The sequence below is a fragment of the Chaetura pelagica genome, unplaced genomic scaffold (assembly GCF_000747805.2).
Source record: "Chaetura pelagica isolate M959 unplaced genomic scaffold, ChaPel_1.0 scaffold430, whole genome shotgun sequence".
In the NCBI taxonomy this organism is placed as follows: domain Eukaryota; kingdom Metazoa; phylum Chordata; class Aves; order Apodiformes; family Apodidae; genus Chaetura; species Chaetura pelagica.
This window is the reverse complement of record NW_009952159.1, coordinates 341,296-350,752: the sequence shown is the minus strand read 5'-3', so window position 1 is coordinate 350,752 and position 9,457 is coordinate 341,296.

Below are 9,457 nucleotides of genomic sequence, written 5' to 3'. Positions count from 1 at the left end.
GGAAGCTCTGCTGTGAGGAAGTGTTTCATGAGATGGGGCTGTGCTTGAGGCACAAGGAATAAAATAGGACTGGGCCAGTGTTTGGGGTTGCTGTTTTTCCACTTAGATTATGTCCATGGTCATTCCAGCAAATCTAGGGAAAATGCAGAGAGGAGACTACTGGGAGATGGAACAAAAGGCAGACAGAAATCACATCCCTGGCACCAAATTACAGCCCTGACCCCTACCAAACCCTGCTTAGCAGCTTGATGCTTTTTGCCCTGGCATTGCAATGGTTAAACAATAAAGCTAAATACAAGCTGCTGCTCTACTAGCTGTAGTAGGCAACGACTGTCCCATGCTCACCCCTAGCCTGGATGCATCCACAACTCACCAGAGGACCCAAAGACATGTTACTTGTGCTCCAAAAATCATTGTCAGCCCACAGAAAATGTCACATATGAGAGATTTGTGACAGAGGTCAAAAATCTGGAGAAACAATAGATCAGACCCACTGCCAAGTTACACAAAATTTGTAACAGAAATGGAAGATGTGAATGAATGAAAAGGCTCAGTAGACTTACCAACAGTCAGGTTTTTCTCTGGCTTGTACAGATTTTATTATCACTGCCCAGCATGTACAATTTGGAAAGAAGGGGGGGGTTCTGAAATATGAAGAACAGGTGGAGAAGCTGAGGACACTGGAAGAAGTTATCCTGAATCAAGGGCCAGGCCATCTCCCTGGCACTGCAGATGTGGACTGGATTTGTCCTGGGTGATACTAAGCACCAAAGCAAAGCACATAGGAAAGTGCTCCCTGGAGACTCCCCATTACTTTCAGTGGCAAGAAAGAGAGATTTATAGAAGAAGTGGGCTGAAACACCCTCTGAAGTTGTCTCCATTGGGTTGCAACTACTTGAGGGTGCTCCTGACCTCAGTTATCTCTGTGAGGTTGGGTAAAATTAGGTCTAAAATGTACAGATCTGAATGTCTGTCCATTAAGAGGCCCTGTGAGGTAGAGGAGGTGGAGGTGGGCACAGAGTGGCTGGAGGAGGTGGAGGTCCTAAGTAGAATAGAGTAGAAGTCAAAGGTAGGAAGAAATGGGGCTGGGGAGTGAAGGGGACAGGAAACAAATCTCCTTTAGTGAATTCTTGGGTAAAGAGGAGGACAGTTCTTCCCAGCCATCCCCATTTGTCCAAGCCAGTTTTTAACCCTCGTGCTCCCACAAAAACTCCACTAAAAACGATGAGGGTAGGAAAAGCAGGTGAACTTCCAACCTCTGTGAAAGTTCCAAACAGACATAAAGTTCAGCAGATAGCAACAGGGTGCCCAAAAAGCCCTGGAAAAGAAGACACAGAGGGGCTACTGGTTGGAAATACTAGTCGCATGGGATAGACAACCCAGACACAAACACAGCTGAATCACAACCCCCAGATTTTTAGGAACAGATGCACTCTCAAAAACACACCAGCAAGCTAGAGGTGCCTCATGCTGGCCAAATGTGATCAAGGATATCTGAGGTCTGGTGAGCAGATGTTAGACAGGCAAGGAAATACTGGCCAAGCAACAAACAGAGACAATGAAAATATACAGGATCCCCAGCAGATTTTGGAACAAAGTAGGAAGGGACCTTTTCATCGCAAACCACACAAACTACCTCATCGTTGCAGACAAATGTTCAGACCAAAGGGAGGCAGATGAACTATCAGATGAAATGCAATAAAGCAAAGAAGCATTTCAGCAGGCACCTTGTTTGACTTGCAGTAACTTTGCATGATTTACCCGGGAAGAGAAATCCTGTCCCAGCGTGTCGCCCTCTGACCGTGACCAAACAGCAAAGCTGAACCAGCAGTTTTATTTGCTAAGATTGAACTGGAGGAAGCAAAGACAGTGCCTGGTGAGTCATTTTCTAGGGGAGAAATAGTCTCATTGAAGACCAGCATGACGCTCTGATTCAAGTACCAAAGTCCAAATAGTTGCACAGCAGGAAAGAACCAAGAGGAGTGGAAAAAAAAAACACCAGATGAAAAGGAAGAACAGCCAAAGACCAGAGCTTACCTTTCTCACAAGCTGGAGACCTCGAAGAGCACCTTTCTGGGGTCTTTTCCAGGAGCAGACTGTTTTCTTGGAACACAATGTGAACGGGTAAGAACAGTCCACGTAGTGAGAAGAAAAGGGGTGTGCATGAGGAAGGGATTCCTTGAAGCCACAAGTATATTTGCCCACTGCACATATGAGCTACAGATGCAGATAGAAGAGATTACAGATCCACTGAGACTTGACTGGAGGGACACAGAAGGAACACGGGCCATGAGCTGCAGCAGATATAGAAATATATGCAAAATATCACATAGCCCCAGAAGAAATACATTCCGGAGAGTTTCCTGTTCTAAAAGCAAAGGTCAGGCCCAGTTCACTGCAAGATGTACATGAGAGTTTGAAAAAAGTCAAGGTCTTTGTATCAAGGGCTGAGATCTTTGGTCCAGCCCAGTGCTTGACCTTATCTCTAGTCTTCTCTGGCTCTGTGGGCCAGCTAGGGGCCCTGCATTATCTATACATTCCATAGCTAAGCTATAGACTAAGATGAGACTTAAAGGCTGAGATACTTGGACCTGTTTAGTCTGGAGAAGAGAAGACTGAGAGGGGATCTTATTCATGTCTATAAATATCTGCAGGGTGGGTGTGAAGAAGAGTGGGCCAGTCTCTTTTCAGTGCTGTCCAGTGACAGGGCAAGGGGCAGTGAATATAAACTGGAACAGAGAAAGTTCCACCTGAACATGAGGAGAAACTTCTTTCCAGTGAGAGTGACAGAGCCCTGGGCCAGGCTGCCCAGAGAGGCTGTGGAGTCTCCTTCTCTGGAGACATTTAAACCCACCTGGACACGTTCCTGTGTGATTTATCCTACGTGCTCCTTCTCTGGCAGGGGGGTTGGACTCGATGATCTTTTGAGGTCCCTTCCTGCCCCTATGATTCTATGATTCTATGAGACAGAGAAACTTCTGAAACTCCACGTCTAGTCTTTTAATTTTTCAAAACCAATAAATATTTGGCCAATCTTCCTCCAAATGGTGTTGCTGTGAAACGGTTCTAAACGATGCATAACAGAGCAGCCTGGATTGTGCAATGTGGGAAGAGCTTTATTACTATTATTTATTTGTATTTTCAGTTTTCCTCTTCAAAAAATGAAAAACAAAAATACAAAGCAAACCAAAACAACAACAAAAGAAAAACACATGGAAAGGGGGACTTTACCAAAGGTAACATCCACTCAGGGGAAGGTAATATGATAACATGCTTATACTTCAAGCAGTTTTGGGAATGGAGGGACCCCTAATTGTGGGAAATGGTCAATAGGGGGGGATTGCAACGGGAAAGGAAGGGATCAGGTCTGAGTATTGAAACTCCCTTTTTATGCTTGAACTCTGGCATCTGGTACAGCAGATTTGCTGGAGGGTAAGTGAGGAGGGTTACTGGCACCAAAGGAAAGGAAAAATGTAAGGGCTGGGAGTAATTTCTTGCTCATGTTTCAAGCCTGAGGAGATTTGACAGATTCCTTCCCTGAGATTCCTTACACCTAGTGCAGGTTTCTGGAGGCTGGTGTAGAAAAATAGTCTGACTATCTGGTGTTTGTTAGCAGAAAATGCATCTGACTGCCTGCCTGTCAGTCATGGTCTTTATATCTAAATTCCTAAGTAATTTTAAATATTATTTTTATATCTTTTCAATATATTATTCAATATATTATTTCCTTATTCAGTCAGAGGATGGGGTGCACTAGGAAACTGATTATCAGCAAGGCAATGAAAGCTCACATGGCATTGAAAAAAACTCCCTTTCCCTTCCAATCTGTCAGACTGATGGACCAGAAAGGGTGTCAAATCCATCAGGCCTGGCTCTGTGTTTAGTAGTAATGGAATGTAAAACATTTGGGGCTCACCTGTTGAGAAATTCAGTTATAAGTTTTCCTTCAAGACTTTTTTACAGACTCTAAAGCCCTGCATGGAAGGGAGACCTGGAGAAGCTCCTGCTGTTAATGTGAGGATTGCCCAGCTGGGATGAGCTCCATCACCCTGTGCTCAGAAATTCCTCCTCTCAGGAAAGCAAAGAGGGGAAAGGGCTGCAAAGTTGTGAGTTATGATTTTGCATGCTCATTTGAGATGGTTTGATTTTCATGAGGTGCAAAGTGGAAGTTTTGACCTCTGAAACTTGATGCACCTCAAATCAGCAGATTTGTTGTTTCTCCAGTTTGGCTCTATCCATCTCATTCCACTAAACCCACATAATTAAGCAACCTTGCACCTAAAACTAGTCTTCTGAAAGTTCCCATCTTGCTTCACACAGGTATGATATGCCCAAGGGCAGTGAGCACTGATGAAGCCCTGTTCACACAGCAGGCAGCTGCAAAACCTGATTTGACTTTCAGGGAACAAGGACTGGAACCAACTCTTTTACTCTGAGTAAAAATGAGTTCCTCAGCTCTTCTCCCTCCCTTGTTGGTTTTGTCTAGCTGGACTCTGCATAGCAAGGTTTCCTGTGATGCTTTTTGGCCCAGCTCTTATTGTCTAATTGTCCCCAAATCATCTCAAATAACAACCATGTGTAACATTTCAACACTTCCTTCAGGCAGCTCTGTTGAGTGCAATATTTTGAAACATCATCTGGCACAAAGGATCCATTGAGTTCTGTATTTTTATAAAACTGGTGGGTTCCAACACATAAATCTCCTACTTTCCAAAGCCAGAGGTTCACTCTAAGAGTACCCACGAGCACATAAGAAATGCACAAACACCTCACTTTGACCTACACACCACAAAGACACAGGCAGAAATGGAGTTACTCCTTTGTGGTCCATTTTTTTCCCCCTGTTGCTGTTTAAGACAACTCTTAAGAATTGTTAAGCTGTTGTCTTTAAGACAACAGCTCTTAGGTGGGAGAAGCTGGTTGTGGCCACCTGCAGAGGTCTGTAGCTGAACCATCATCCCAGCTGATAGGAAGCAGGGAGGTTGCATTGCTGCCTATGGAGCTACAACCTGGAGATAGATACAGCCAGGACTGGTCCTGGAGCTACACCCTGGTCTGGTCCTGTTTGAACAGTTTCTTTGTCCCCTTTGGAGGGACTTATTCCAATTTCATCTACAAATAGCTTATTTCACAAGAGGCATTTCCTACAAGCCTTTTGAAAACTTCTATTCTTAAAAACTGTAGCTACGAGCTGCCTGAAATACAATCACTGGAAAACAAGCTCAGGAGACACTGTACTTCACTGCACCTGTTCTTCTCCATCTAGGATGGTGTGAAGACCAACTTCAAAGACCCAGGCTCAGCATCCCACTCTGCCACTCATTTCAAGGGTGACCTTGGTCAAAGCATTTTGTCTCGATTCCCCTGCTGTGACAATGAACGTAAAAGCAAGTTTTGATGTCACAAAGTGCTCAGTATCCTCAGAAGGTGGGATCACAAAAGTTCTCAGGAACATAGCTCCAGTGCACACAGTTTTTACAGTGCAAAATTTGCCCCTCTGTGAGGACTGGCAAAGTTGCTCTCCTTCATGTCTTGTTATCCCTTATTTCTCCACCTGAAGGACCTAAGGCACCAGGTAATGGTGGCACCTAATTTTACACACCTGAAGGATCCAGAGTAGAACCAGCCTAGGGCCCATCCAAAGCTTGGTTCATCCTACTTTCATCTGCAAATGGACAGGACACATCCCACCCTATTGGGATGGAGAGAGGGTGCCTGCCTCTGCCTGTAGAAGCTTTTGGGATCTACACAGTCAGAGGTGCATGGGGCTCACCTGTAGAAGACAGCTCAGTGTCAGCACACTCCTAGGATGCTTTAGGCAACATTGTCTGAGTGCTGGCCAGAAGCTATTAATCATGCACAGTTTTGGGGGAGAAAAAAAAAAGGGATTTAAACTGTGTGAGTCATGATCTGAGATCAAACCTGGCCCAATTTCCTTAGCTATTCAGATGTAGCCTGGTTGGTCAGTGTTGGCCAGACATTGAGCTCTGAGACAGCAAGGACTGGGAGAGGTGCATGCAGAGCCTTGTGACAAACTTGGCTGCACAGGAGGGTTCAGAGGGAGCTGGAAAAGCATCTTCTGCATTCCCAGTCAGTATCCAAATCAGAGAAGGAGCCTATCCCTTTTGAAAGAGAAGCCTGGACTTGTTACTGGGGTGTTGGTGTCTCTCTGGGAGGGGATGACCAGCCATCACCATGCTGAGTACATCTTGCCTGTTTTTGGAGCTGGGACAAGGATTAATGCAGTATCTGCACTTAAGGCTGAGCCTTAAATTCCACCCTGTTGGTTGCTCTCAGTCTCTTTGTTCATTGTCTTGACCTGGAAGATTTTCCTGCCCTTATTTGAAGAAAAAAACAAACAGCTGCAATGTGGAAAAAAAAAAAAAGAAGTGCCAGCATTGCTGCATCTGCTGACGTGACTCTCTTCACTTGAATGTTCACATGGGGCTCTGTGGTCCCTCTCCCTTCATTCCCAAAAAAGTCCTCACTTGTCTGTGACTGCTAATGTAAGTATGAACCACAACCATATTAGGACCAAGGGTGGGACTGGAGCTGGTAATAACACAGCTGGGTGATGACACCCTATCTTCTGTGACAAGGGCTCCTTCCCTCATCTCAGATAATGATGGTGCTTTTTTATTTATGAATAAGCAAATTTCCAGGGGATGAGAAGCAATGAAATCAGCCCAGGCTCAGCTTTCTGAGGAATTCACACTCAATGGGATCCATCCCACAACTGTTAGTGTAAATTAAGCAGTTTCTGGTTTAAGTGCCTGGAGATGCAGATTCTTGTCAGACACTAATAGTTTTAAGTAAGTGACGACCCTTGTGTGACTTGGGTAAGCCCTGTCCAAACCCTTACATGTTTCAGAATCACTCAGGCCTTGATCTGACATCTACTAATTGGAATAGTCTTCCTAGCAGACTAAATATTTGCAGATTCCCTTTCCCTGGTGGTGTAGGAGAGCTCTGGAGTCTCAGCACTGACATCCTCCTGGCACTGTGTCCTGGGTACTGTCCCCAAGGGAGGCAATGTTGGACTTGGACATTATCTGGATCTGATTAGCATCAGATCTTCTGGCATCTGGCCCAGTCTTCCTCTCCTTCTACTTTATGTTCTCCCTTTTTCAACTAAACTTGAATTTTTATTTTTTTTTTGTCAAAGAAAAGGAATATTTTTTACTAGCATCAGATTTTGAAAGAGACCAAAGCACATCAAGGGCCACTTAAAAGACACAAGGCAATGCTGAGCTGGGTAAATTTTTTCAAGGCTACTTCTTTTCCCAGAGGGAGGTTATTGTGACTTAACTGTGGTGAAGACTCCAAGATAAGGTAACTGCCAGCCACAGTGATGGGTTGAGGTGCTCAACTCCATGGGAAGGTGCTACTGAAGTGCCAGAGATGTAGTTAGGCTCAAAATAATTGCTTAGTTCCCCATTTTGCAATAGCCTCCCTTTATAGTTTTTGTTGCCTCAGCTCCTGGATGGAAACTGGAATTAATCTGTCCTTTTTCCACCCTTTCATCTGCATTTCTTCTTGCATGTTGATGAGTTTCCCCCCATATAATAATGCAGGAAAGGCTGCACTGGGTTAGCCTCTCTGTCCTACCTCTGAGGAGATGCAGGAGACCAGGAAAGAATGATCAATCAACCTCATGAAGTTCAACAAGGCCAAGTGCAGGGTCCTGCACCTGGCTCAGCACAACCCCAGGCACAAATCCAGGCTGGGGGGAGAATGGCTGGAGAGCAAGACCTGTTTTGGTTCTGCCCTCCTTTTCTTCCAGGACTTTAGAAGACAAATATTTGTTTTCCACTCTCCTTCAGTTTTGGGTGTTGTTTTCCTGAGGCAGTGAACCCAATATCTAAGGCAACGTCAGTGCTGGGTGCTGTTGTTAAAAATGTGATGGAGGACACCAAAGGTACCTTCACACTAGCACCCAGACAGACAGGTCAGTTGTCTTCTGCCCCATCAAGCAGGACACACAGCACAGTTTGCTCCTTACCTCTTTCCAACCCCTGCAACATTTTCTTCAAAAACGTGTCTGAACTGCTCTGCAGGTTGCTGGGGGTAAACACAAATGAGCAGCCCTGCTGACAATCCAAGAAGCAGTGTGAGATGGCTTCATTCCCATTTCCTTTGCCAGCTTGCAGAGTACACCAAGCCCTTCTGGCACTCAGAGATGTTAAGGGTGACAGAAACCAAGAAACCCCCAGTTTGATCTCCTGCAGAGCCCAGCACAGACGCCCTCACCTCAAAACTGGACTGAGCCCAGTGACGTGGATTTGTTTAAAGTATCTTTTCCTGAAGGCACCCTAATGATTGGCCAACCCTTTAACCATTCCTTGATAGATTGCCTCAGGCTGTCAACCTCCCCCTTCGATTTACAAGGCTCACTTGCTGGTAACCAACATTTTTTTGGCTTCAGCTCCCAGCTGTTGGCTCCTTCTATTTTTTCCTCTGTGTAGAGCTCTTTATTATTCCCTTGTGCTAAGCTAATATGATTGTAGCTCTTATTGGAAGCATGGATGGTTTTCTCCTCTGAACTTACAGCAGCTCTCACCCCCTATCTATGCTCAATTAAGAGAGCTCTCAGTTAACCAGCAAATGGGGTAGGCTTGAACTAGCAAAGCCCAGGATTTGGCAGAAGACATCACCTCTTTTCCCAAAGCTATTACCCAGCAGTGAAATCACAGTTAAGTTTCTTTCCTAAAAAGCAATAGCTCTGTGCTGGTTGAGTTTGGTGGAGTTTTTTTGGTAGCAGGGGAAGGGCCCCAGGGGTGGCTCTGGTAAGAAGCTGAGAAGCTGCCCCTGCTCCAAACCAGCCAAGGAACCATTAGAGGGACAATAGAATCATAGAATCATCAAGGCTGGAATGGACCTTAAAATCAACCAGTTCCAACCCCCCTGCCATGAGCAGGGAACCACTAGACCAGGTTGCACAAAACCTCATCCAACCTGGCCTTAAAAACCTCCAGGGCTGGGGCATCAACAACCTCCCTGGGCAACCCATCCCAGCTCCTCAGCACCCTGAGAGTGAAGAATTTCTTCCTAATATCTGACCTAAATCTCCCCTCTCTCAGTTTCAAACCATCACCCCCTTGTCCTATCACTGCCTTCTCTGATGAAAAGCCCCTCCCCAGCTTTCCTGGAGCCCCTTCAGGCACTGGAAGCTGCTCTCAGGTCTCCCTGGAGCCTTCTCTTCTCCAGGCTGAACACCCCAACTCTCCCAGCCTGGCTCCAGAGCAGAGCTGCTCCAGCCCTTGGATCATCTTCTCTGGACTCTTTCCAGTAGTTCTGTATCTTTCTTGTGCTGAGGGCCCCAGAACTGTACACAGCACTCCAGGTGTGGTCTCACCAGAGCAGAGGGGCAGAATCCCCTCCCTGGCCCTGCTGGCCACACTTCTGTTGATGCAGCTGGAGCAGCTCCGGGGCTGGTGGGAAGGACTCATGGAGGAGA